This window comes from Lagopus muta, chromosome 5 (assembly GCF_023343835.1).
Source record: "Lagopus muta isolate bLagMut1 chromosome 5, bLagMut1 primary, whole genome shotgun sequence".
NCBI lineage: Eukaryota > Metazoa > Chordata > Aves > Galliformes > Phasianidae > Lagopus > Lagopus muta.
This window is the reverse complement of record NC_064437.1, coordinates 3913657-3935032: the sequence shown is the minus strand read 5'-3', so window position 1 is coordinate 3935032 and position 21376 is coordinate 3913657. Positions and strand designations below refer to the sequence as shown.

The following is a 21376-nucleotide window of genomic DNA, read 5'->3' as shown; positions in this document are numbered from 1 at the left end:
CAATTTTATAAGATCCAAAGGCATAAAAAAAAACAAAAACAGAACTATCACACTTTGTGGCAACCAAAACCTTCCTGCACTTTTTTTCCAGCTATCATTGCAGTTGTGCCACAGCCTGTCATCACCACTGTTACTTACAGGCTCCCAGAGCACTGGGGAAGGAAAGAATAAGCTGGCAGCTGTGAACAAGCTGACAGAAGTGGAATAGGGATGGCTCGCCAGTCCCAGGAGCACCCTGACATCCCTATCTGGGTATTAGCTGCTACGAATCACACACGGAGAGGGGTGCAGGGAGGTTATTACTGCAAAGGGTGCAGCCACGCATCGCCAGACACACTGAGACAAGTTTTTAATTGTGCCTTTGTTAAAAGCAGGGACTGAGAATTCCTCCTAACATTTAGACTGCTGTCAGTGCTGTGAAAGGTGAAACAAAAAATGCCATCCCTGCCAGAAGAGTGAGGGCAGCAGCAGCCGTAACAATGACTCATGCTGAGGTCCCATCATACGTGACACTGGAGCTGATGGCACGACTGCCGAGTTAACCTGTCTCACCTCTGTATTTAGCTGACTGAGTTTCTCCCTTAATGAAGCAGTTTGATTTATGGATAAGTCATTTGCCTTCATAATCATCACAGAATGGCTTAGGTTGGAGGGAACCTTAAAAATCATCCAGCTCCAACCCCTTGACATGGGTAGAATTGCTAACCACCAGATCGGGCTGCCTAAGGCCCCATCCAGCCTGGCCCTGAATGCCTCCAGAGATGGGGCATCCACAGCCTCTCAGGGTAACCCATTCCAGTCCTTACCACCCACTGAGTAAAGCATTCTTTCCTAACACCTAATCTAAATCTCCCCTCTTTTACTTTAAAGCCATTTCACCTTGTCCTATCACTATCAGAAGGTGTAAAAAGTCAGTCCCCCTCCTGCTTGTAAGCTCCTTTCAAGTACTGAAATGTATTAAATGTTCATCTTTCCCCCCCCCCTCCTTGATTTGTCACTTGAAATGCAGTAATTGGTGCTCAAACCTGTGCTGATGCATCACCAAATGAGCTCAAGCCATGGCGTGCACCCCCAGCTCTCTGCATATATTGTACCAATGCTTGACTGCCAGCCACAACCTGGGAACAGGAGGATGCCAAAGAGGAGGGCTAAGCCTGACCCCATCACACCCTGATCTGTAATCCCTACTGAAAGCATCAGCATGGAGTCCAGCCATTTCTGAAACATGAACACAAGGAATCTGCTGAGGACTGACTGTACCATTCAGGTTAGACATGTTTGAATGAGATCCTCATCTCTTGGCATCTCAAAACATGAAAACACGTAAGACTGTGCCAAGAACCTGCTATAAAAATAATTGCTTTTAGTTTAAAGACTAAGTTATAAAATACCTGTAGCATTGTAACTGGTCTTATTTTCTCTGCAAGCATTTTGCAGTTGATCACTGTTCTTCATTTACAATTTGAATCAAAAAAGTACTCATTTTAATTAGTTTTATAAATTTGCTCAGCTAAATTAATACTGTAATAAACAGAAAAACTACAGAAAATGTGCATAATCTAAGCAGATTGTGTTACTGGTGGAATAAACTGTAAATCTATTGCTTAATTAAAATTATTCCAAACACCAAGACATGAAACTCAGAATTATGCTGCCATACAAAATTTACAGCTGATTTTAATAAACTATGATTGCCTGAGCTACAAAAATTTTCTAATTTGAAAGGTTTTCATCTATACATGCATTTTTTTCCCCCTTTTATATATATACTTTTAGGATCTCATTTGCATTCTGATTTGATCAATGATTACATTAAGAGGCATTTAGGCTTCTGTTCATAGCTGCAATGACTGGGAAAGCAATGCAACTGGAAGATGAGAAATTGTCAAGCAAGGCTTACAGACTGCAAGGAGCCCCAGTTGCAGAACAAACCAGACCATCCTGAAGCCATGCACGCTGCTGATGGCCTCTGGTACCTCCAACCATGGTGAGGAACTGGCATGGGCTGCCCAAGGTGTGGTGGAGTCGTGGTCCCTAAAGGTGTTCAAGGAAAGGTTGGATGTGGCACTGAGGGACACGGCCTACAGCAGTCACAGGTTGATCATAGAATTACAGAATGTCTTGGTAGCATAATGGCCTCTGGACCATAATGACCACTGAGTTTCAACCCCCCTGCTACGTGCAGCATCGCTAATCACCAGATCAGGTTGCCCAGAGCCACATCCAGCCTGGCCTTCAATGCCTCCAGGGATGGGGCATCCACAACCTCCTCGGGCAATCTGTTCCAGCATGACATCGTCTTCTGAGTGAAATGATGACTGGACTAAATGATCTTGGTGGCTTTTCCGACCTTAATGGTTTCATGAGCCTATGATTCTATGCATACATCTTAGGGATTTCAATTTAATTAAGAGATAAAGGCAGGAGGTTGTTTACCATCATAGCAGATTTCTACCTACATTGCACTGATAACACCTATGACTGCATATTGACATGTTCTAATGGAAATAAATGTGCAATCTGTATACTGTGTCGTAGCAGACACTGCTATCACACATACCTGCTCGGAACTGAGCAAAAGACAAAAAAATCTCACTCAGTGCTGGAGGAAAGGGAACAGATGGTGCAAAAATTCACATACACAAGAATTCACACTTTTTTTACAACACGAGGTTACTGGCGAGATCCTTCCGTGCTTACGCTCAGAAGGATGATGGCTGGAGTTAGTTGTTCCAGCCACTAAACGCATCTCTCCAGGTGATGCTGAATCCTTCCCATGCCCCGCTCCATCCATCCCTACAAGCCCTGTGAGCCGTGTCACTGCATACAGCCCAGTTATCCCTAAGCAGAAGCTGGTAAGCTTGTCACGGCTCACATCACCATGACTTCTAGCTCTTGCAGATGTGTTTTAGGTACTGGCATGCACCTTGGCTGCAGCTGCATCACTGGACAGGGGAGCTCTGCCATCTTGCCCATCTCCAAGCTCCCACCCTGTCCAAAGGAAGAGAACAAAGCACACCTTGGCCTCACCCAGGGTGCATGCAAATGGCAATCCAGCATCTGCAAACGCACCGTCCCACATGGTTTCCTGAAAATGGCTCTCTAGAAAGCATGCTCTATAAATAAAGCATGTTTAATGAATAACCAACTAAAATACATAAACCATGCTACTGAATGACAACTTCCTTTGCAGAAGAGCCAGTAAAACACTTTCTGGAGCTTGGAAAACACTCGCCTTCAAAATATTTTGCATGAAACACTATTATTCCATACAGAGCTGCAAAGGTGCATGTGATGTATCAGTTAACAAACTCCCTGATGCACACACAGCTCTCCAGCTCCACAATGACTCGAACCACACAACCTGACTATCAACTTCAGCCAGCACTTAGCTTTGTAACTGCACGTTACAGCCTCTTAGAAAGCTGTAACAAGCACTTTACGTTGCAGGAGTTTCCATTGCTGGCAATTGGCGGGCTGTGCAGCTCACCATTCCACCTCCACATTCACTGGAAGGAAGGATTGAAGCCAGACTAATCAGAGGAGGCTTCCAGAATCAATTTGTTCTCTTTGCCCTTTTTTATTCTCTGCCTAAAGCTGAGCATGCGGGAAGAGAACCCACTCCAATGCGGCGTTGACTTGTTTTTTCCTCAAGACAGAAGCTTCTCTTCTTTAAAAGAAAGAAAGAAAGAAAGAAAATCCTGTGTATTTCCACACACGTTGCAATCTGGTAAATTACCAGAATGTATTATTTATATAAAGCCTTCTGGTTTGGAGAGATCCGTAATTGTTGGCTTCCTTGCCATGCGCTACAACACAGCTTGCCTTGTTTCACAGCCAGAAGTGCTGCTGCATCTTTTTGTCTCCCTCTCCCCAGCAACTCGGCTGTTCTTCCGAGACAGACTGTACGTGTCAACAGGTGGGATGGGCATTAGGAGGTAGCTTCTACAAAGGACCATCTGGGCACAGCGTGTGGGCACGGAGCGCGGGATCCGCAGCCAACGATGCTGCAACATCTGTCTGCCTGCAGCCTGAGCACCTACGGGAAAGGTTACGCTGCCAGCTGGGCCAGGTATGAGCGTGGAAAAATAATAAATTATAATAAAAATAAAAATCCCTAGCCCATGGGGACAGATTTTTGGCCTCTTTATACGTTTTAAACTCAATGTTGTGCTGAATTCAAAGCTGAAGTGTCTTCCCTCTTCTCCCCAGCACAGAGATGTGCTGCCCAGCAAACTCTCTCCTGCAGGCATAGGACCCCGCTCCACATGGTGGTGGTGGATACAATGTGCTTTGCCGGCATAAAACTTGGGATTAGAGGCAAATACTTCTCAGCCAGATTCCCCAGTGGTACTGTTGAAGCAGGGAGCTTAAATATATTAACGTGCCATCAATCATGCACTTGCAAACCCACAGAGTAAGTCAGAGATAACAATTTCCCCTTTATTCCTTATGGATTTTGCTATAAATAAACAAAATCATTCCCACCCTGCACATTCCTGTTCCAAGACTGCTGCCAACTGACATTTCTGATATTCCTCTGAGTAAAGCACTGCCAAACATTTCCATATCTTTAACAGCAACCGAGGCAGCAGCTACTGAGGACTCCTGCAGTCCTCATCCCATTGTCACAGTGGCCAGTTGGGGTTTCCCAAAGCTTCCAAACAATTTCTTTGGCTAAAACCTGAGTTTTTTTCTCTCCAGGCTTTTAAAAACCACACTTTGCTCACAGTGCAATGTGCTGCTACAACAAGCAGACAAGGAAGAACATCACCTTCCCCTTCTTGAAGGAAGGTGCAATGCAATCTGGTCATTTGTCCAATGTAACACCACCTGGGGACTTCTGGACCTTTCCACTTGTTTGAACTTAAAGCATTTTTTAACGTCTTTTCTTACTGTTTACTTGCTTTTTCAGGGAATAAGTGGCAGGACACAACATGGGATCCTCATCTCAGCACGACCACACTGCAGAGCCAGAGCTGGAAGAGTGGCTCAACCCTACCTGACATTTCTGTGCTCTTTTTTGATCCCCAAAAGCTGAACTTTCCATCCTTTTTCACAAAGCTATACGTCAGATCTCTCAGCCTTTCCCCTATTGCTCATCCAATGAGCAATGACACGGAGGTGGTTGACTCTGTGGCAGTCCCACCCCGGATTGCCCTGCTTTCCAGAGCTTTCAGTTCTCCAACTTCTGGTAAATGATGCCTGTGTGAATCACTGGCTGCATAATGGGGTTATTTCAGAGCCATTTGTGAAAGTTCTTAAACTGATAAAAAGGTAAGCAAGGAAGAAAGCCCCCGGAAGCCTACAACAAACCCAACACAGAAATAGCTTCTCCTCAGTCACCTTCATTTCCTCTGCATTTTCCAGGAGAAAAAAAAACTCCAGGCAAGTGGCAGGTCTGTAAACAGAAGTGGTCGGAAAGTCAAAGTGAAGATCTAGAGAGACTGGAACAAGAAATGACACTTCAAGCACTGAGGCAGGAAGCATATCCACAACCTTGACCAAAATGCAGGCACACTCGACCTCAAAAAGATGAAAGAAAAAAGAAGCCATACAGCTTGGATGCTAGCTGTAAAGGAGAATTGGTACTATCTTCAGCTGTAGAGGGGATGAATAAGACATGATGGGGGGATGAATGATGCTGGCAAACACACACCTCACTGCTGGTGGACACGAGCAAGGTGTGGGCATCGGTGATTCATTAATGCCTGTAGGCTGATGAAGGGCAGAAGAACATCCTCATTCACATCCAACTGGGCTTTTTCACTATCAGCTCTCACAGTCAGGGTTGGGATATGAGCCAACTGCCAGCAGACAGAGTTTGCTCCAGGTAAAACCCTTCCGAAGCTGCCTGTTATCCCATATCACACAGCTCTGTCCAGATAGGAACTGGACCAGACTCATTCAGCTGTGATCCAGTATGGAAAATTCTACCTGGTTGTAAAAATACATTACTGTCTTCTCCCCAGCTGTTCTAAGGTCTGAATTAAACCGAATATCTCATGACTGGAACCTTTCTTTAATTCATGCTGAAGAGCCCTCACACATCTGTGGCACTGAACAAAGCAGTAAATTCACCTCTACATCTTTATGCTTTCCTGTAAGTCTTTAAATCATTCATATTCAGACTTTCTGTGTGTTCTGAATTGAACAGAAATGTTTCTAGCCCATAACTTCGCCATTAATTTTTGAGGGATGAACTCGCTAAAGAGAAAGCTCTCTTCTTTAATCACAAGGAGAAGTAGCATCAGCAGCACTTTGCTGCCTCAGAACAAGCCCTAGCAGCTCCTGGGCTGAAGTCAGACCCCAAACTGAAGTCTGAATTCACATCCCAAGTGAACTACCCATGATGCAAGGAAGGGTTAAAAATGCTCAAGATTCTGCCCCTTATAAGCACTAAAAAAGTTGTGCAAACTCACACCTGCCACGCAATGTGCCTCTGTGACTCAATGCCTCCAAACGTGCTTCCCTGTAACAAGTAATGCAATTACACTCCAAGACTTGATATAAATTTGAAAGTAAGTTTGAGAACAGGCTCTGCTGCATCATCTGAAGACACTAAGTGGGGTGAACAGTAGAGCTGCACAGTAGGAAACGAAAGACTTCACTGCACTGAAACTAATTTGTGAGACATCTACCCGCATTATCTTCATTGAGATGCAGCATGCCAGGGCTCATAGGTGAAAACCACTCCTGAATACAGCAAAAGGCATTAAACCAGCATGAAAGGGACTGGCTAAAACATGCAAAAATCCCGAGAAAGCCCTTCCTTCCTCGGTAAGGGCTCTTTATAGCAAAACACTGCAGCATTTAGGACATCAGTGACATCCACTGTCCCTGCCTTCTGACATCTGCCCTTTCCTCAATGAACTCTTTCTCCTCTGTGGGTTGAACTCTGAGAGATGAGGTCCCCACAATGATTGCAATAGAGGCTGGAAGGAGAGAAGATCCCCACTGGGGTTTACTGCTCTGTGAAATCCCCCACCCAGCATATTTATCATTGACATAAAGCAGACCTGCACGGCGGAGCCCTCTCCCTCCCTGTGGGGTCTGTATCAGCCCCTTTAGAGCCACGTATCAGATGATTTTAGGGCCAAGGGATTTTTTGTTGAAAGTACAAAAAACCTGCTTTTGCAACAGCAAAACGCTGCAAGAAAAAGGCAGCATAGTACAATAGCATGCTGTCAGTCAGCAGGCTTTCTCTTTAGCTGCTCCAGACCTGTCTACAGCATTGCTTGAGGCCAGTCTCTCAAATGCAAGCCCCAATCCCCCAGTGCTATGCGTTCCTATGGGTTTCTCCCTCCTTCTGAAACTAATCTGATATGGTTCATCCCACAGCTCTGCATCCCCCAGCTGCTCCCAGCTTCTGCCTCCCCCCTCTGACCTTTCCAGGGCAACTGGGAAATCCCAAATTCACTAAGAGACTTTTAAAAGTAAACAGCATACATACAATTAAATCTTCCTGCAGACCTCAGAAAAAAAACAAAACAAAACGAAACATTCAACACCCTCCCTGATTAACAAAGGTCATCAAATCTCAGAATTTTACTCAAAAACAAAAACAAAGTCAAACACATGCTACAACCCTCCCCGACAAAATAAAGAAGGAAAAGCAAAACTGATTTTCCAGCTGGGCTGGCACATGGAGAGGCCCCAGTGGCATGGGGAGCAACAGAGTGTGATGATACACTGGAACAGGTTGCCCAGGGAGGTTGTGGATGCCCCATCCTTGGAATCATTCAAGGCCAGGCTGGATGTGGCTCTGGGCAGCTCTGGTTGGTGACCCTGCACATAGCAGGGGGGTTGAAACTAGATGATATTTGATGTCCTTTTCAATCCAGGCCATTCTATGATTTTATGAACTCTCAGTGGGCTCTCGCAGCTCCCAAAAACCTCCTTCACAGAGAGAAGCGTATGGAAATACTAAAATCCTCAGTCATCTTCCCTCACGTGGCCATCGTGCTTCTCTCTGTCAGCCGGCTGCGACTGTGTTAACCTGGCTGATCCATAATTCATGACCATTATCCATGCTCAATAATTGCAATGTTAATATTTTGGTAATTTCAAAGTACCTTTCCCAGGCAGAGTTCAGGCTGTACCACTGACTGATGCATTATTTAATATTTAAGTGTTTATGAACAGAACTTCTCTCTCCCCTTTTCCTTCTCAATTCATGTCTAAAAATCGTTTTCGAAGTGTTGGGGAAAGAGGAATTTTAAGAGAAAAATCTCACTAATTTAAGGCTTAATTTAAACACGATGAAATGTGTAATGGCCAATCTATCCATCAAAGCCAATTCCACAGTACAGATGCACAGAAAGCTCTTCACTTTCTGATCACCAGGAGATAACACCATCAAATTCAGTTCTACTCTCTATGAAGATTGCAGTAGAAAAGCACTTAGTGTAATATCCAAAGACAGCTTAACAACTACTACTCATTTGGGTCTAAGACAAGACCAAACATATTAATAACGTGAAAGCTTCCTTAAACAACGTGATTCACCAGAGAAGGAAGCAAAAATATCTAAATGAGACACTCCTAGATTAAAAATAAAAATAAAAATAAGAATCTAGTTGTGTTCACTCAGAGGGCCCTGACTTTTTCACAGCATAGCAAGTTGGCCTATGAATAATTTGGGGCTGTTTTCCTGTTCTGGCTGCAAAGCCCATCAGCTGCAGGATCCATTGCCATTCACCTGCTGCTCCGTGCACTGGTTGCTCTTCCTCCTGATCAAACTCATTTCCAGCTTCTCCTGAAACACTTCTCACAGAAGTTCATGTCCTCACCTCCTATTTCCTTGTTTCCCATCAGTCTCCTAACTATCACACAGGGCTGGCCACACAACAAAGAACTTTTCTCAGCCTTATCTCCTTCCAACGTTGGATTTTTTTTAAGGTGTACCAGACTAAGTATCATTGCCTGGCATTGAGCTGCTGGAGAAAATCCAATGTGCCTGAGCAGAACTGCACACCTGCAGCAGCACTGGGGATGTGGGAAACACCAAGTTTACACACACACAGACAGTGCAATGGTGACAAGCAGTACAAAGGCTTATTTGATCAGAAGACAGGATGACTGCATTGCTCATGTCAGAGAGGAATCAGTGGAAGTGTAACAACAGGCCATTCTGCATGCTACGTGCAGCACATAAAACACCAAAAGTGCTCTTTTTGTTTTGTGTGCTTTTCTAGCCTGGTTTCCCAGGAAAAAAAGAAGAAAAAAAAAAACCCACAAGAGCAGTGCAATTGTTCTGTCAGTCATTGCTTCCCCATATAACTTCTGAACCTGTTGGTTCATCTCAGGTTTGACAGATAGGGAGAGGTCTCAAAGGGATTACATTCTTACCACATGTGTGAAAATAATAGAGACTCCAGCTCGTGCCTTCCCTAGCTCACCTCACAATGCTCCTACCTCTGGGTACCAATTAGACCACAAGCCAGAGCAGCTCTCAGGATAAGGAAACAGCAGAGGGAAATACTTATATCGTCAGACGACACACAGAGGAAAATTGGCACAGCGGCTGCTCCAACCACAAGATGTGCTCAGATGAGGGTTCCTGCCTCCTCTGCTCCATCACCCTCCAAAAATGCAGAACAGGATCCAGCATCACCCACACAGGCAGCCTCAGCAGCTGGCTGAGGCATCTTCCATGCTTCTTTGCTCTCAGAAGTCACTGGTGACCCTTGCAGCTCCTGCGTGATGTTGGTGGCAATGCCCCTGGACTGCCCTGTTTCCCCAGGACACAGCAACAAATGGCATTACCTCCCTTGACTTCAGAGCTGCATGCATGAGTGCATCCCCCCAGATGCTGCAGCACAGGTATGTTCGTGTACAGGCAGTACAAGAAAAGAGAAAAGCACTGCCTGGCAAAAAGTAACATTTCTATTCAGTATTAAGGGGATACATATGACTGAGAAGCCCCAGGACTCTCAACTCTAATAGCCAACGCTGCTAATTAAAAATGTTTGGAAGATCTGCAGCTAGCATATAAATCACCCCACCACAAGCTATAAATAACAGGCAGATACTGAGTTGAATAGCTCCCATTTGTCAACTGAATGAAGAGATCTGATTGTGCCTTTTTGAATAATAAATCCAAACATACCTAGCGGGGCACTGAGAGGTGCTGGAATTGTCTCTTTTATCAAACAACAATGATTATATTATAGGGTATGCATTACAGGGGATCATCCATTTCTCTTGTTTTCTCATTTCTTGCTGACATTTCTCCCCCCAGACAAAACATTCTGCTCTGTGCAGGATGCCTTCACTTTAAGATCTCAGAGGCAAGGCAGGAACGCACACGACTGAGTGCCAATGCGACACACGCCTACTAGGATGTATCATGGAACAGAAGAACAGTTTTCTATAGGAAAACTGAGCTGTGAACACCACTTTTCCTACTCGGTCCTCTTTCCATGGTATTTCCAAAGGGTTCTCAATGTGCATCATTTCTCAGGCAGAGGAGAGTCGCCTGGTTCTCATGGGTAGCGTCCATTTACACCCAGAAAGACAGGGCTCAATCTTTTAAGATCATCTCACAACATCATTAAGCAACAGAAACTCCCAAACGGCAACAGATGAGCAACAGATTTGCATGGTTAATAATTAAAAAAGAAGTAAAATTACCTCACTTCTGTGTGGAAAGCTCTTTCCAACCATGAACGCTAGATTCTGCTCACAGCCACCATGTCTTTCTCACTGTAAAAAAAAAAAAAAAAGAGAGAGAAAAAAAACACAAACAAATGGGCACCAATTAGGAAATGGCATTTATTAATGCTAAGTTCAAAGTGGCCTCAAATCTTGCACATGCACTCATAAAAAAGAAGATTTAGGATTCCCTGTCACACAGAACGCTACAGAAGGTTAATTGAGTTCACTGTAGAGGTATCATTACCTCTATAATACACCAAAGGAAAAAAGCACTGCAGTCGGGTTATGAAGACAGATTTATTTTAAGCCCTTAAAACTATTTGTTAAATTTTTGCCCTCTGACAGGATGATGATTCCTTTTGCCTTGCCCCCAAAACCCTCCATGGCTGAACAGCGACTCTTCACGGCCCCAAATGAAGATGCTGCAGCAAACCCTGACCCTTATCATAGAATCAAAGAATGGCCTGGGTTGAAAAGGACCACAGTGATCATCGAGTTTCAACCCCCCTGCTATGTGCAGGGTCTCCAACCACCAGACCAGGCTGCCCAGAGTCACATCCAAAGATTCCCTCCTGACATCTGTGTTGAAGCTGAAGGGGCTGAGCACTGCAACACCATCCACAGGCAGCAGCAAAATAGCAGCACCTGCCAGCAGCCTTTCCCATAACCCCACAATAAATATCCTCCTCCTCCTGGTCTGCTCCTCATCTGCTCAGTAGCAAAGCTGCAAGCCGAGTGTGCGTATATTATCAACAATAATTGTAAATCAGGGTGAATTTTATTATTTTGGGGTTATGTTTGTCAATAAAAAGAAAGGAAAAGATGGTGCTAGACTGGAAGAATTTGATGGCTGTGCATTGATTTTGGGATCACAGCCAGGCTGAAGTGCTTACCTTGCTGTCTGCCCTCCCCATGCTTCCTTGATTGCTTATCTTCCTGAGTTTTAAGTGTTCAGGGCGCTTTTTCTCAGGCACATTCACTTGCAACAAGCTTAAGCAACACATACCGAGTTTAGGGCTAAGTAGAGAGCTCTCTGCCCCCTAAAAGAGCCTTCAGGCTGGACGCAATCCAGACCCTGCTTCAGTCCTGCCCTGTCCTCCCTGCAGCTGTTCAGGCACAAGAAGTCTGGTGGTGCTGGCAGTGCCATCAGCTCAAAGACATGGCAGTCACTGCTCAGTGCCTGGTGGTGCTGTGCAGAGCCATTCACAGAACAACACATGCACTACTGGTGCTCCCCACGCTGGAGCAAGCAGATGGGACTCAGAGCACACAGAAGATAAAACACCATTTTAACGATTTTATTTTTTTCACATGACCCCAGCTTGAAATTAAGGTGCTAAAACCCAAGAGAACGAGGATTTCTGATTGGCAGGCAGTGATGTCACACCTGTGCCAATTACAGAGGTAATTCATCTGCCTGCCTCTAAAAAGAAATAATTCCCTCTCCGTTACAGCAATAAGACACTGTAGACAGCCCATTTGCAGAGGATTACATGGCACTTCTCAGGTAGTTAAAGTCACTGAGCCTTTTGACCTTGTGCCTCCTAACGCTACTGGAGGCATAATCACATAGGAATGCACCGCTTGTCATGTGTGTCTTACTGCTTAAATAAAGCCCAGCCATCCAGCAACCCGAGCTGCGGACCTCTGGCTCATTTTCTGTGAGTTATGACGAGACAACAACATGAATGTAATAAACAGCGCTATTAATTAGTTTATGATATCATTTCAGGGACAGATTAGGCAGGTGAAGAAACTCTAAAGGAAGCGAGTGCCATGCCAGAATGAACGTACTTCTCAGGCCATTGCCTTAAGTGCAGATATTTCAGGTCCTGTAGTGCTTACACAAGACAAGTAAATCTTTGCACATCTCAGTCCTGAAGTCACTAAACGAGCTGCCCTGCCAGAGCAGATCCTACCTCACTCACTGTCACAGTGTTCAGCACATAATGAACGTCAGGCAAGGTGAAAATTAATACCAAGGGCTCTTCTAAGAGCTAAAAAGTTAACACCTAAACTGGAAATCAATATATGCTTTACGTATTGATCAGACAGGCAGAAATCTTTCTTCCTCTGCAGAGTGAATAGTGCTACAGGTTTGAGCTAAAGAACACAAAAAGAGATGAAGAAAAGATTTTCAGATGCATAAAATGAAACTGCCCTTGTGAGGCCCCACCTGGAGAACTGTGTCCAGGTCTGGGGCCCCCAGGCTTGCTCAGCCTGGAGAAAAGAAGGCTGCGGGGTGACCTGATTGCAGCCCTTCAGTACCTAAAAGGAGCCTACAAACAGGAAGGGAATCAACTCTTCGAAAGAGTAGATAACTGCAGGTTAAGGGGAAGTGGTTTTAAGTTGAGGGAGGGAAGATTTAGGTTGGGAGTCAGGGGGAAGTTCTTTACAGAGAGAGTGGAACAGCTGCCCAGAGAGGCTGTGGATGCCCCATCCATCCCTGGAGGTGGTCAAGGCCAGGTTGGATGGAGCCCTGGGCAGCCTGGGCTGGTATTTAATGCGGAGGTTACATATGGCAGGGGGGTTGGAGCTTCATGATTCTTGAGGTCCCTTCCAACCCTGTGATGCTGTGAAACATCCCAACCTGTACCATACAGAATGACTGCCCAGCCCTAGCATGGAGCATGGGGGCCTATGCAGAGCAACCAGCTGTATCTCTGCCCAAAGCAAGCTTTTCAGGTTCACTGAGGGATGAGACAGCTGTGAAAAGCAAGCATCCTCTTGTCCGAGCCCTCCAGAATGCAAAAAAGCAGGAATTTCATGTGTTCCATGTCATAAACACACTTGACCCTGTGTGATCAGCTCCTCCTCCAAATTATTACACACGTCTCCGACATTCTCATGTAAAAAGAGTCAAGAGCATCTCAGAAAAGGTTAGAAAATCTGCACGTCTCTAAACATTTGTTGGTCTGTATTCCTTTAACTTTGCATGATTAAATACAGCCTGTTTCTGTTCTTCCACTTTATCCTCCAGGGAAATTTATCATCAAAATTATTGTACAGCATTCATTACTCTAGCCTCATTTAAAACCTTGCCCTACTTATTATTTAGGCTGAAAAAAAAAAAAAAAAAAAAGCTGCTTCGTATAGTATTTCCTATAATAGTCTCAATCATTACATTTAAAAGATTGCTGTAAGGCAGCTTAGCCTGCATTAGAGAAAAATAAAGCAAAATTCCATAGTTAAATGTTGTAGTTCTTATTCAGCTTTTGTTTCCCAAATCATAACAACACAACAGTTCAATTTCTTAAAAGGCTCTCCCTGCTAATTACCAACAGCCAAGCTTCAGTCCTCTACTTTGAAAGGGACATCTCGTGTCTCTTACCTGGCTGGAAAATGGGGAGGGGGAATGGGTGAGGAAGCCAGGAGGATGCAGCAATTCAAAGGTTCAGAGGTCTGTTAAATCCATGGCACGGGGAAGAGTCAGAGCAGCAGGCAAAGCAAACAGAGCACGTGTTTGGTTTTCTTTTAGTTCCTATGCAAAATTTCTCTGTGGGACAAAGACACAGGCATGGCTATTAAAAATAAGATGTAGTGCCTAAAAGGAGTGAGAAAAGCCAACTTAAGTCCCAGTGGAAATTCATGAAATTATTCATGCTGGTTTGTGAAGCCTCTTAATTTGGGTTCCCTCACTGATAGGACTACCCTGACACAGATCACTGCTGTTTTTTAGATAGTGTTGTATATGTGTTTGCTTCACCCTTCTGTACTTCTGCAACAGGATCATTAATCGAAGCCTGAAGCCACTGGTACAGTTTTTCTTGAAATGCAGACCCTCCTGTGGAGGTTATCAGTGAAAGAAACAGGTCATAACTTATCCCATTAGCAGCCCCAACAAGATCTTCTCCCATGGGAACTGCAGTTCTGAAGACTGTGTTTTGTTTCTGGTTTGAAAACTGAAGCAGAAACCACAATTTGGGGTACTGCCATCCATTAACACTGAACATTTTTTGGACGCTGTGTCACATGCACCAGCTTGATCAGATCATTCTGAGCTTCCTCTTTGTCTTCCCTGGACTTGACCAACCTCATTGGCTTTTAGCTGCCCACTGGATACCTTTCCCCAGACCAAAGACCTGGTACAGGGCTTGGGAACACACAAGGAACCCCTGGTTTAACCCTCTGCCATGGCGAAAATTACCCAGTTATATCTATCTTTGTTTCACTTTTTGATTCATGGCTATACTTTCTCCCTTTCACCTACCTGCCTTGTATTTTCGACTGATTTTTACGAGAGGCTTTGCAAAGGACCTTTCAATATCATAAATAAGTGAGATAAACCAGTTCCTCTCTCTTCGTTTCTTATTGACAAGTTCAAAGACTTCTAAGAGATTAAGAGTGAAAGCCTGTAAGTGACCTGCTGGGTCATCATGTCTAGGCTTTTCCTATCACTTCCAACCACATCCTACAGTACCTTTCTACTGGATAAGCCTGATCTTATCAGCATCTTCCAAATGTTTGCTTTTTTCTTATCATTTCAACCAGTTTACCAGGTACAAATGAAAGGCTCGGTGGTCTATAACTCACTGGATCATTTTCTTTCTGGTGTCACAAGAAGGCATTTTTGTTCCTTCTATCCATCGAGCAGACATTCCTTATTGCCCGTGGGAAGGGGAAGAAAGAGATGCCAGTTTTGGTGGAAGGAAGAGAAGGCAACAGGACAGCAGAGCTGATGCCCATGCAGAATGTGCTGTGAACGCCAGCATGTGGAAGGCACAGACAAACCAGTGAAACAGTGCAAATTCCTATTTTATTAGAAAGGTTGAGAGATGGATCTGTATCTTTTAGGAGATAAACATATATATATATATATTTATCTCTAATTATGAATTCAGAGTCAATCATGAAAAATATGCAACATCCTGTTATTTGCCTTGTAAGAAATATGCTTTTTTTCATGAGTCTGGCTAGCAATGGCTGCCTCTGATCTGTTGTGATGAGTGCTTACCTCTGAGAGGAAGGACTGTGCTTACTAGCAAGGCTTAAGAGTGGCAAATTACAGCACACAGACCTTGCAGCCAGCCTGACACCCAGTGCCACGTGCCAGTAGCTGCTCAGCACATGCAGAAGCACGCTGCCTTTCAACAGAATATGCAACATACACCTACCACTGTGGAAGGGTTTTCCATGAGAGGAAAATACTTGGTGCATTTAAAATGGCTGCTGGGGAGAACGCGCAAAAAGCTTCAGGTGTAACTCTGTGCAAAAAGCAGCTGAGATCTCCCCCAAAGGGGACACTGCTCTGGCTTGGGGCCTGAAGACATCAAACATGACTGCTACGGTCATGGGCACTTTCTGGCAAGGCTGAGCTGTGGCCCATAACCCATGTGGTAGGCAAACACACGAGGCTAGAATGCTCACATGAGAGAAGGCAGCTTGCCACCCTTCCCAGGTCCAGAACGGCCCCAAACCTCTTCCTACGTACAACTATTCTGCTTATTTCCTGAAACAAATGAGTACTGTTCTCTGTTTTCTAAGCTGATCCCATCTATACTTTGATAGTCAGAAATACAGCTTATCCCTTACACAAGCACTTCACAAAAAGCATTACTTAAGAAACGTTTGCAGCTTCCTACAATCCTAGAAGGGAAGGTAACCACTACCACACAAAAAGCACGTGGCACAGCTGGTGTTCTGGAATTGCCATGAAAACACATCAAAACCACCTCTTTTCCATAAGGACACGCAAGCCCAGATTCCCCTCACTCTACCCAACATCAGGTATTTCATTTCTGCCCCTGCCTGGCACACATCCCTGTCAGCCCAATGGTGTATTTTGAAGGTTGCTGTCAAATCAGCATCCCATAGAGAGCTACATGCATCATACACTGCCTGAATGATGCAACAAGGGCCTCTGGGCACGGTCCACAGGCAGAGACACCAAGGGAACCACTGGATTCTGGCAGCCATCATCACCACAGTGCTTTGCTGTAGCTGGGAGCTCATGAGCTGGAAACTGGTGGGCCCAGAAGAGGGCAAAGTTGCTCCCAGCATGACGCCCTTCCTGTCAATCCAGCCTCTATCATTTATTTAAGTGTTCTTCTAATCTTCCAGGCTGCGGTTCATACATTTATAATCTTAAATTCTTTATGAGCTGCAGGATTAACACCTCTTTCATCAAGCTGGAAGCAAAGCTGATCCTGACTAGTTTTGATCATGCACAGGAACCCCCAAAGCTTTCAATAGTTGTTACATTCTGAGCTGTGGTCTTCCCCAAAGAGACAGCTGCAGCTTTCCTATAGACAGCATATAACAAGGTGTTTGTAACCCACCCTTACCATGCAAGAAACAGTAACAGCTTCATTTGCTCCCTAATTCCAGACTAGAGAAAGTCCTGGCATGGAGAAGTCATTTGTGGGATTATTAGCTGCTTGTCTGAGTGTCTCAAAAATCACATCCCTCCATATAACCATTGGGACTGACATTTTCCTCACAGTAACACCTTTACAGCTGAGGAGAAAGAACAGTTCCCCTGTTTATGGTACCAAACAAAAACAGGTCAAGGCTGCAGCCCTTACCTCCCATGCTGTATCTGTACTCTCTAGGAAACAACTCCGTTTTGACCACCCTCCCCTGCTGTCTTGCCTACTGTTTGGGGAGACTCCACCCCCATCTACTTCTAAGCACCATCCTTGCTCACGCACCCCAAACCTGTCTCATAACACCCAACACCCTCCTGTGTGCTGTAGCTTTCAACCTAGGTATGAGTGCTTGTACTGCGACGAGGATAATGAAATGTGATTATCTCATCATGTCATTTACGGTGGAGAGAAAGGTTGATTTTTGACTTCCATGTAGTTGCATCTAATTCTCTATGAAGAATTCACTGCTGCTTCTCCCTGCCAGCCTCGTGTCTGTTAAAAATGAAAGATTTTCAACAGGAACAGGCAAGGGTCATCTCTCCCTATGCTTCTGTTCCACAGCCAGTGTTGTAGAACAAATACTGATGAGGATCATGATGATAATGAGGCAAATAATAATGAGCATTGATCTCAATGGAGATGCTCCTCCGTTCTACCAGGCCACTGAGATGAGAATCAGGAATCCCCTGACATAAAGGATGTGTCACACTGAAGTTTAATTAACAGCAAATCACAACCCAAATGACATATTCTCCCCCTCCTCACCCTCTCAATTTTTATAACCAACTTTTCACAACAAAACTCCAGGGGACACTTGGATACAGAAGAGAAAGGAAAATCTCCCATCCCCACGTCCGCCTCATTGCACTGCGGAAGGCAGTCAGCCATGATTCCTCTCTGCTTTTCTACACCACAGAGCACTCCACAGAGAGACATCAATACAAACGAGAGGAGAATTAGGTTAAATGTGCTTCAAAAAGACATATTTGGGGTGTTATTTCACAGCTTCTCCTGCTAATGGCAACAGGGTGTCATCCTCAGAGAAGGCTGCCTTCAGCATGGCAGCTGAATACACCCAGTACTCTTCCCAGCTCTTTCATTGCTAAAAAAAAAATGGAGGTCTTACATCCAATGAAAACACTCTGCACTTCTCCAGCCCTGTTTCCAAGTGCTTTCCCAGCATTAAAAAAAAAAACAACCACCCAGGTGAAACACTCAGGAGAGCTCCATTAGAGACCCAGCAGGAGGTGTTGCTGAAGGGCCAGCTCAACTTGGCATCCAGTTGTGATGCTGTGGGGCTGGTCCTGCCTCATGACCCCAAGCACAAGGCCTGACTCAGCCCCTGCTGCATGCTGCCATGTTATCTTTCTCATAACCATACAGAAAAAATTGCTGAAAACTATTTTTTTTGACCACGCCTGATGGGGAAGGAGAATCAAACCATGTGGGTAAGGCAGGACCACCCCTCTTTTAGCAGCAAGGAGGATTTGCAGTGGAGTCAATCCCAGTGTTATGGCATAACAAGTGCTGCAAACTTACAAGGTTGCTCCTAGCTCTTATCAGGAGAGAGATCAGAAGAGAAATCAATGCTCAAAGGAAACTCACGTCACTGAATATAAGGAAGAATGGTGTTGAGAACAGAAATACCTTTTAAAATATAATTTTTTGCTATTGATGTTTTTGTAATATAAGTATTTTTTATCTTGCTTTCAAACATCGGATATTGACAAGCTTTTTCTCAATAAATATAGACAATTTTGATTGGCATACTGCTCTGTAACTGATCATACAAGATTCTGTGGAAGCAAACATGAGTTCCTGTGCTGGCAAAACCTCAGGGACATCTTATTTTAAAATAGTTCTGCATATTTATATACAACCTTAAAAAGAAAAAAAGACCATAAAGTAGTTGATGCATTTTTTAAACTACATGGAAGGAAGTAAGGAATATCTAAGGCCATTCCATGCATTTATATCCATCACACATTAAGTCATCCCTTACTGATCATGGCAAGGATCAATTGTTCCAATTAAATCAATCTCCAGAAGGATAAAGTCATACACTTGTGCTGGTAACTGCAATCAGCCACTTAAGAGCAAGACAGCAGTACAACAGTTTGAAAAGCAAGAACATCTTCCACTGGTAACCTATCCCATAAACATTCCCCATGGAAAAGCTCACATCAAATCAAGAGCTGAACTCAAAGCACAACTGCAGAACTCCACAAGAGATGTGCAACAACCTGCAAGGTGCCGCCCCATGCTGTAAAGCCAGACATCCCTCCTCCCTGTGACAGCTCTTGCTCATGTGGGGAGATCCAGCTGATGAAGCAAATGTCATGAGGGAAGAGGACAAATCCAGTCCTTGCCCCTGGCTGCACCCTGTGTATGGGTAAGCAAAACTGGTAGGCACAAGCCAGCATAGGACAGGGCAGCAGCAAGGAAGAGCTGATCCTATCTCTGAGAAAGAACAAATACCACACACTCAAAAAACGAGCATGAAATAAAAGGCCAAGTCAGTACAAAATCCAAAGAAGTCAGCCTTGGAAATTACAACATAACCAGTCTCTTGATTCCTGGAAGACAGCTATCTGTAATCTAATTGAATAGCTTGAAGTGCAGTGCTATTAGAGAATCAAAGCTGTGTCTCAGCTTCAATATCTGTGAAACAGAAGTAATAGTGTTTACCCACCTTACAGAGATAATAGGAGCAGTTCCGTTTGTACAGAAAAGGGATCACGTAGAAAGCGCTGTGGTATAAAAGTGCTAAATATTATTATTAGGTGTATGTTTTGGTACCCCAGAAACACAATTTATTCAAGCTCTTCTGTTTCTTTGACACTTGTAAAAGGCTTCCAAAGTGGCTTAAAACCTCTGCTCAAAAATAAACATCAGAATAATGAGCTTTCCTTATTTAATTCACGAAATCGGCACAATGAGCTCATGTTTAAACAAAAAAATGAAAAGGAAACTTGCTGCTGTGCCAGAACAGCAGCACAATCAATTTTAATTAGCATTGCTCATTGTGGGAAATGATAAGGTATCAGTCATAGTAATTGGTGGTGTTGACAATTAGTCAAAGTCATTAACATCTCAAGACCCGGGACAAAAAAAAGCTTGCTGAATTTTAAATATCTGGAGGAGGCTTTACTTGCAAACACTTAATTTTTGCACAGTCTGATAATACAGCCTAGATTTATTGTTATTTTCCATTGAGCACTGTGGTAACACAGCCAGCCCGATGTCACCAGCCCTTGATCAACACAGGCTCCCCATTGAGGGCTGCTGGGCTCCCTGCTTCCCTCATCGCTGCTTCCAACCCCAGCCTGCCCCAAACAGATCAGGAATCACTCACAACCAAGGGGAATGCATTGGGCTACGTGCTGAAGCACTTCCAGACCTCACACAGCCCCACCTGAGAAGTAAGTCCTTACATACATAGAGCCAAGGCAGATGCTATCTGTAAGTCAAAACACACAACACACAAGATACAGGGAGCTTCTGCCTGGTCTCGCTTACACCCATGTGTCCCACCGACCTTTCTACGTGTATTTGCTGTCTGACTTAAACAGAATCTGGATTGGCAATGGGGGTCACCCATCCCATTACCAGCTGAGCAAACCAGATAGCCCGCTCACACGGTGCAGATTTAAACTGACGCTGGCCAAAATCTGCAGCGTTCCACAAAAATGAAAACTTTTGTGCGAGTGGCACAACAGTATTTGTTATTATCAGACTATTTTGCTCACCGACTCTCTGACCTGTAGCCCTACTTTTCAGCTGGGGACATGGAGACATTCAGCTGCCTGACAGCAGGAGTGGCCACAGCATGGCCAGCTGCAGACAGCTGTGTGACGGGCTGTGCCAACACTGACCGAGGCAAAATGAGCCCATTTCAGCCCACTCTGTTGATCTGTAGGGCTGTGGACCCTCTGCCCCAGCTTGGAGATGCAAAGCATTGATATCTGCTGGATGAGTATCGGTTAAAATGGAGTATATTCTGTATCCCACACCCTTACTTTACTGTTCCTTGACCGAAAAAGAAGATATATATATTAAATACTGCAATAACCACTCTTCTAGTATAAGTAGGTGTTACAGTTTAAAATAGCTGAGGTGACTTATATTACTCATTTGTCCTTTTGCTTGCTCTAAAGTGTTTATTTATATGGAAATTAAAGACAGGTAAAAATAACATCTCTTTTCTTTGCGTATGCATCCATCACATGGTCATGGCCATTCTCCTTGGCAATAGCAGTCCCAAACATACACAGTTTTTCAAGGCAGCAAAATATGAGACTGGCACAAAGGGACAACTGGAAACTGCCAGATGCTGTCACACTGCTGCT

The 21376-nt window shown here is 44.4% G+C and overlaps 1 protein-coding gene across 1 annotated transcript in view; it reads right to left on the bottom strand.

Annotated features, from left to right (window-relative positions):
• The window catches only part of DAB1 (DAB adaptor protein 1), a 245280-nt gene that overhangs the window by 179686 nt on the left and 44218 nt on the right, over positions 1-21376 (bottom strand). The window contains exon 2 of the mRNA XM_048947036.1: positions 10636-10707. The gene's annotated coding sequence lies outside the window, so the exon portion shown is untranslated. The remainder of the gene's footprint in view (positions 1-10635; positions 10708-21376) is intronic.